Below are 8,610 nucleotides of genomic sequence, written 5' to 3' on the forward strand. Positions count from 1 at the left end.
AATCAATGATCTTAACTTAATATTAAGAAGAAAATTATCCGTTTACTTGCTTAAGTAAATTATTATGTTTTCAAGAAAATTTTCATTCATTTATGTTTGAAATTTCTAGGTTAGTCTGTATAAATATTATCGTTTTTATTAGTATTATATAACGATCTTGAGAAGTACAAATTTTAAATTGTTTTTGTTGTTATTATAATTTTGACAAGAAGCATTTTTTTCTTGTAGAACAAGATATATTATTTCAGAAAAGGGATGCTTCTATGCAAAGCAGTCGACCAAAAGCAAGTTGTTTTTAATAAAAAGTTATATTTTCGGTAATTTGCTAATATTTTCCAGGAAAATATTTAAAGGTTTTTTTTTAATTTATTAACTAATATTTTAATGTATAAAAGCATTATCCTCAAGACCCAACACATGTTCCCATTTTCGTATATTGTTATTTGAATAACCTAATGCATTAATCTTATATTAATTATTATCTTCAAAATTATTTCTCTTGCTATTCCAGACCAGTATTAATATTGAGTTTCAAGAAACTGTTTCACCGGATACAATCACCATATCTCTTTCATCGCTGGTCAATCATCGACAAAACAGCCGCATCATTTCCACGGATAATTTAGTCAAATTGGCCCTAAACCAATCGTTTAATTTAAATAATTCGTGATTATCGGGCACGACGCGCGCCATCCTCATTGGTGTTCTAGCTGTTCTAGCCGGACACGTGCTCATCACCTCTCTTCCATCGGCTTGGTATAACTGCTCTTTCTAATTGGCAATTTTGGTGTTAAAAAAATCTGAATATTTAAAAATATTCCGTACAAAACGAATTTAGTAAGGCTCAGTTGTTTCGAATAAATTCAATTGTAACATCGTCATCAGTGGCCATTTAGCATCTTCTGATTTTTTTACATTTGAAAGGTCCCTGTTAAATGTCGATTCAAGGTATGTTTTTGCTTTTTATCAAATTGTAGTAATCTGATAAGCTTAAAAACATGATAGCTGTCCTGTTCTGGTGATCACAATTTGTCCAAAAGCCGAAACAGATTTAGAATTTGCAATTAAAGGGAACTTCTCAACTGTTTAAATAACAAAATGGTGCATTTGAATGGCCATTCGATGAAAATGTTACATTTGAATTTCTTTGAAACAACCCAACCTAAGAGTATAAATGTTTCAATCAACATCACAATACCCCGATCAGCAATGTTCACACTTCATACTACATTTATACAACTGAATAAAATCAAACAAGGATTTGAACTACCGACTTATCGTTTCATTTTTAAACGCGTACACTTTGATTTCTTTTAAGATTTCAATGACAACAATTATTTATCTAATCTAACATAAGCTAATCAATCAGGTTTTTCGGAAGAAATGCGATTAAAATGCACAAATTGTATTAAGATTCATTGCAAATGTAATATCCTATATCCCATATCCTGTGCAGAGGTTTCTCAACAACAAGACGACTCATTTAAGAGCTCTTTAATGAGCCAATCGGTTGTTTATCAGCCCTTGTCCCTAACAATTCATCTTATCGAGTTCTTGGACATATCTATCCTACAATTCTTCTTCCAGATCGTCTGCTCACCTCTTCAACGTCTCACTCTTGTGGTCATGCTCGTTGATGCCCTACCGTCAGTCATCTCTCTACAAATATGCTTTTGAAAAATAAGTTTTTTTATCTCCACTTACTCCCTGTGGTCTCTGAGTATTATTATCTGAGCAGTTGGTCACATCAATGCACCACGCACCACCCAAACCCTGAAGCGAAAGATAAGATCATTTCATTGATCATTCTGGAATAAACTCTTATTATTATTATTATTATAATCGACGCTCAAAAACGACGTCATGTCTTCTTGTCCTTTGGAAAAGTGCGATGGTCAGTAAACCGCTTGTTCAAATTAGATAAATATGCAAATCCAAGGATATAATTTATGTGCTGCATTGTAATAGATTCAGAAATACGGTTTGCGAAGCATGACGTAAGACGTTATAAAATTTAACAAAGGAACTAGCAATTTCGGTCATTGTATCTGAATAATTTAAGTAGCACTGTTTATTTCATTGCTCTTTCTCAGCTCAATCCCAACCATAATATAAACACATTTTTGATGTTTGAACTGGACGTTTATGAAATGAACAATACTATGTAGGTACGAAATACTGCAATGGTCTTACCACGTAAAATAAAGCTAGTTTATATGTCAGCACTGAAATAGTACCCCACTTAGAAGACACCCAAAGGCAAACCAATAAAGATGTGAACAGACTGGGTACGTGAAAAAAGTGGAGCAGGAAAGAAAGACCTGACGAAAGACAAATATCTAGAATCTGAAGCCGATGAGCATTCGTGGATGGGACCAAATCCTACTTAAAAATGGAGCGCTACGATAATGATGAAGACTTATTTGATTCACCAAAAAGCTTACTTACCTACAAGGTCACCAGAGGCAAAAGAAACCGTTAATATTAATAAATATAAAATTAGGTTCATGGTATCCAAGAATGATCTTCACGAAGAGGAAAGAAAATAAATAAGTATTGTAGATATAATAAAATACAGCAGAGTCAAAAGCCTTATCAAAAATATTTTATTTCGGATGAAATGATTTATGCCAAAGGATCATATAAAGACTTTGTGTCCAAAAAACTGATCCTCTGCAGAAGAGCACGTTATGATTTGTTGAGTATTTTGCATTTGCTGCTTTATTTACGATCTTCTCACGGTCCTTTTCTGATCTCTCATAAAGCACTGGGAATTGGAATCCTTCAATGAGACCGCTGGCTTTACCTCCCGAGTGCCCAGTTCGCACCGAAGAGGATAATTTTGAGATGATTGAAAACTGAGAATCAATATGTCACAGGAGCGGGCGGTACCATCTACCATCTGCTCTGCGAAGTGGATTTGTTATTTATTACGGCTTAATGGGCAGTAATCTTGCGGCAATCAATTGCAGACTTGGCGATTAGCGTCAATCTCCGGGATCGAACGTTATCGAGACGTGTGGTTTACGGGTTAGTGCGATTTCTCCCTGCAAACGTGCAGATTAGCTTTAAACGACCTTTTTATGTTATCTCTGTCAAAAAACGGAGAGCATTTGATCACAGTTTAAGCCACATACAAAGGGTGTTAAATACTTTACTTGGTTTAGAGATATTTAAATACATAGAATGAACTCTAAAAAACCTAACGTCATTGATCACGAGACACATTTAGACCGGTTAAGATATATAGGCCAAAAATTATTACTTCTGTAGTCTACTACCGGTCTTCTTGTGTTTAACATCTTAACTAACAAATGGTAAAGTAAACAAATTAAATATATTGGACTCTTGAATTCTGGATCTTATAAGGTATACAGAAACAGTTTAGACTAACTGACTTAATTAACTTGAAAGATAATTTATAGTTATTCAAAAAAATTTTATTCAAAATCACGTCAAATATTTTCCTTTCAAAAACACGAAGCACTTTACAGAGTGTTAGATAAATTATACAAAAATTGAAACAAAAATTCGTTTTAACACCACACTTGAATTTATAGGCTTGGACCAGGTTTCGCTTACACTAACAAGCTTCAAATATGTATATAAAAATATTAGGTAATTTTAAAAACACATTAATTTTTAATTTCGATTTTGTTTTCATGAATTATTCAATAAATAAATTATTGAATTAATGAATGAAGTGGAATCTTGGACGTTGAAATTAACTCACTTCCCGACATTCGACTACAACATGACAACTAGACTTGTTCTTGATTACAATGCATTCTATCAACTTTTGAAGATAATCACGCACACACTCAAATTTCTCAGAAATTTGATGTACTTCTAAAAATTACAGCAGTTAATATACGAAATAAATCTCGATACCAACCAATTAGGATTTGGCTTAAGTTATAGCGCGGTTCACTCATTTTAGTCAGTCCCTGGGGAGGAAGGTTCAATCCTCAGCCAAACATTTTTTTATTTTAAGTTTTAAAATACATTTTAAAAGTTCACATCAGTTAAAAGCCAATCCCTGAAGAGGATGGTTCAATCTCCAGTGAAATGAAACAAAAAAATTAAATACATATTATGTTAATTAAAATAAATACATTACTGTAAAAAAAACTGATTTTTAACAGTTACTCTGTTAATACTTTACACCAAGTTATTACGTCTCACAAATGTAAAGATTTTTAAAACATGCAAAGTTTTTATTTCGCTTCGTCATTGCTCTTGTTAGAGATTTTCATAATTTGATAAAAATTCAGTATTAAATTACGTATAATTGTCTACATTATCCAGATCACACCTGATCTCCAATAAGCATAGATTTATGCCATTTGCATAATAACTGTGAGATTCAATGCAGTAATGTAAAATTACAGGCTTGTTTATCGCTCTCCTGTCCGCTTGACGCGGGATAAATGATGGAAGACATAAAATAATGCGGTTGATGCCAAAGCCATTGTCACACGTTTAGTTATTTATGGCAAGTAATTGCCATTCTATTGTAAGGAGTTATTAATTTGAATAGGAATTTGCATTGGGGGCATACACATGGCAATCCTTTGTTTATGTCAGCTTTTCCGTATGGTTTTGAAGCTTTTGATTGATGTTTTGTATAACAGTATTACCCTGTACGTGTAGGGAATCAAAAAGATCCAAGTACAAGACACCTTAAAATAATAAATAAATATATTTGCTTAAAAAACGGATCCATTCTAATTGAAAGAAGATGAAATAAAAAAAAAAAAACAATGAAATTAAACACGAAGATGACCTTAATAGCATATTAAAGAGGACGAATAGTAAAAGGAACCGAAAATATTTACAGCATTAAGGCGATGCCATACGTAGTAATGCAAAATCATGTGTTTTTGGTATGAAAATTTGGTCGCCTAGAAATGTTTTAGATTCTTTATTTAAATACTGCGAGTAGAATACATCTTGGCCTTTGAAATAATTAAGTATTTTTTTAGATAAGTCTTTTTATAAGCCCAGAAAAAAATAGTGTAAAAGCCTATGAAAACTGCTTTAAAGTTCAAAATCTCCTACTTACGAACCCATTTTCGGTTATAATTTTAAATTTATTCAAAATAAAATAAAAGGCACTTTTTGGCCATGTTTTTTTCTTGCATAAATCAAAACAGGCGGATGGTGTTAAGCGGGAATTTTAACCTTATCGCCATCTACGTAAGGGTAGCTATTGATAGCGGCTCAATTTAAAATATTACACGACGTAGTGCATCACCTTAATAAAAAATAAAAAAAGAGTACATAAAATAATCTAGATATAAAATATTACACACGTTTCTAAAAATAATTGAACAATCCTGTGTGAGAGTTCTTATTGATATGGAGTACCCCATAAAAACCTATCATATGGATAGAGTAAATTTGTGTTTAAAAATAAAAATAAGTAAGAAAAAAACTTTAGCAGTTGCATTTAAAACATTAGAAACAGGATAATAGTCTGTGTATGTCTAAAAAATAAAAATAAAAAAAATAATAACACGCTCAATTGCTTAACATAAATGATGTACCCATAGTAAATACATTGCAAGAAGGAAAGAAAAATGGATATTGATTTAGGAAAAAAAAATTGGATGACAATACAGAACCTAATTAAACTACAAAAGATTCGTTAACTTGCAAAGTTTTTTCAACTTATTATTATTTTTTTAAACTTTTTGAATCCTTCGCCCCCGGCTCACACAGATTTATGTGTAACATAAATATTAATACTTTGGATTTAAAAAATATGAAAACACAAAAATTCAACTCACTTTTGTCTTTTCATGGTTTTGAAGCCAATTATAATTTCACCTACAAGAGTTTCTGCTACCATTTCAAGCTGAACGATCAGATTATGAAAATCAAAATTTGAACCACATGGTCTTCAATACTAATATAACAGACCATTGTACAATATTGCCGAGATTTATAAGCTTTGGATTAAATAAAATAGCTAATGATAGTGGAAAATTAAAAAGTCAAATTGATGGAGGAATCAAGGGAAACCAGTTTTGTCATCACTAAATATTAATTCAGCGGCAAAATTTTTAAAATGTTTAATAGATGAGTGCAGAGAGTTGTTTGTAGTAGTTTTGTTAAAATATATTGATTTTTTTTCTCATCCTTGTCCTAAATTAATCGCATAATACATAGCATTTTTGACTTCTACGTTTTATCTTTGTACTTTTAATTTATTAGCAATTCTTTTTTTTTTAATTTTGATGGTAGAAATGAATGAATAGGATTAATTTTATTCAAAAATTTTGATTCAAAACTATGAGGTTATTTATCAATCTAGTTCGAATAAAAATCGAAAACACTTACAGTGTCTGGGGGTAAATTCCACAAACTTCGGGAGGTGACTCTGCATGACTGTAGAAGAAAAAAAAGATAAATAACTTTATTTTAAGTATTCAAACAATTCAAATTTTTTACTTAAAAACTGTATTAAAACGTTGAATTTTCTATAAAAGCTATTTGTCTTTATTACTTACATTATCATGTATAATCCCCTCCCGAAGTTTGTGCACTTCACCCACGGACTTTACTCTTTTTTGTCAAAAATATACAAACAGAAAACTTAATGACATAAAATATTTTCAACCTATTAAAAATCTGTTCAAATTAACCGTTTTCCAGTTAAAAAATAGTTTTTTACTTTAACGCTGACGTACTAGGGGATTTTTGGATACTTTTGACTTTTTGAAGTAATGGCATACAGAGCTCCGGGCCAAAAAGTTCCTCTTCTCTTTCACCATGATTTTAATTAAAGGGTTGTTAAAACATATATAGTATAGGTAATATAGGTTTTGTGAAAAAATTATTTGCAATGGCACGTGGCTGCAATACGGGGAGAATTAGTCATCACATTCTATCAAAAATAGTATATTCGTGTTTTGTACTCACAACGTTTGCTTATGGCAAAAAAAACCTTCGAGGAATTCCCCCGAGGTCACTGTTTGTCATTGAGCACTGTACTTTTTATAAAGATACAGAGTAATGGGTAAAAAAACTCAACTGAAGATAAAGGCTCCATCATTATAATAAATAAGTAGATAATTGATTCGTACGCCTGCGCTCCAGCGATATAATTGATTTCCACAACTGACCAGACACTGTAAGTCACTTGCAAGAATTGGTCTTGCAGTCATCGTGCAAAGCTAGAAATACATTAAATAGCTTTCCCAAGCGAAGATTAATCATTTGTCTTTCGAATAAATCAATAGTCAACTGAACTCGGCGCCTTTAGCCGACGAATTACATGAGTAAATTGAAATTTTAAGTTACAGAAATTGTTTTAACCGAAACCAATAATTTACACTGGCGGACGAGGGACCAACCTAGCCGGGCAACGCCGGGCATGGGCCGTATAATGGGCCCCGTGTAAACGTCTTGTTCGGAGAGCGAGTGTGTTGCCATTCATTATAAAGGCTTATTAAACATGATTTATTGACCGGGGTGGATACAAAATTTCGATGTTTCTTAAACGTAGACTATTCCAGTTGATATAGTTATACTGGCTACAGTCAGATTTTCAAAGCTATTTGAGTTTTGACAACAATCATTGATTCAAAACACAAACAATAGAACGATGTACTAACGGTGACCGGATAAATCATCACAATGATAATTCATCACATCTTTAAAAAGTTATATAAAGTCATGGAAAGTGATGAAACAAAAACTTTATTAACTGGGTTAAGTAGGTTAGGTTAGGTTAGGTTAGGTAGGGTTAATTTTTTTTATCGTTTCTAATGACTTTATATCACTTTATAAAAGTGTGTTGCATTGTTACTGTGTTGAGTTATCATGGAACCGTACTAACAATATGTCTCAAATATCATTCAATGGAGCTACTATTTTTTTTTCACATATTTCTGCGTTCGGGATCTTTTCCTGATATAGTCATTTGAAGTCAGAAATATTTGGGTTTATTATAAATTTTGGTAGTGTATACAACAATTCATTAAATACGAATATAATTTTTACCTTTTCTCTGTAAGAGGTCAACTAGCATCATGAAAATCTTCACCCTGCAGAATACATCCCAGGACAACTTGGAATTAAATTCGTACAAGGCATAAAATTTAGCGTATTCGTGTACTAAGACTTTCATCAATCCTCCCTTGGATAATTAGTGACTGACATTCCTCGTGGTTTTATTGTGCCTATATTAGAAATTGTAGTTTTCTTCTGTCCATGTCCAGTACAATTTTGAACTTGTCTATTCGATGATAGTTAACCAGGGTATTTTGTGGATATTCCCGTGCATCCTCATTTCAACGAGCCCTATTTAAAATCATTATGGTATCCCGCAGGGTTCTAGTTTAGGTTAAGTCTATTTTTTGTTAACGTTTAAAACACTCATTTCACATAATACAGCGTTATAAGTGTCCGAAATCGTACCACATAGAGGTCTAAAAATAATGAAACCGATGGTTTCAACAGCGTTTTGAAAAACCGAGCTCCCTTGAGATGAAGTACCAAACCGCCCCGAGTTATGTTTTAATAATGCACGGATATACTGTCCCTTCAGTTGTTAATAATTACCGATGCCTATAAACATTTCATAACGTAATAAACACACTT

The sequence above is a fragment of the Hesperophylax consimilis genome, chromosome 11, assembly GCF_061612785.1.
Source record: "Hesperophylax consimilis isolate HC1 chromosome 11, BYU_Hcon_1.0, whole genome shotgun sequence".
In the NCBI taxonomy this organism is placed as follows: Eukaryota; Metazoa; Arthropoda; class Insecta; order Trichoptera; family Limnephilidae; genus Hesperophylax; species Hesperophylax consimilis.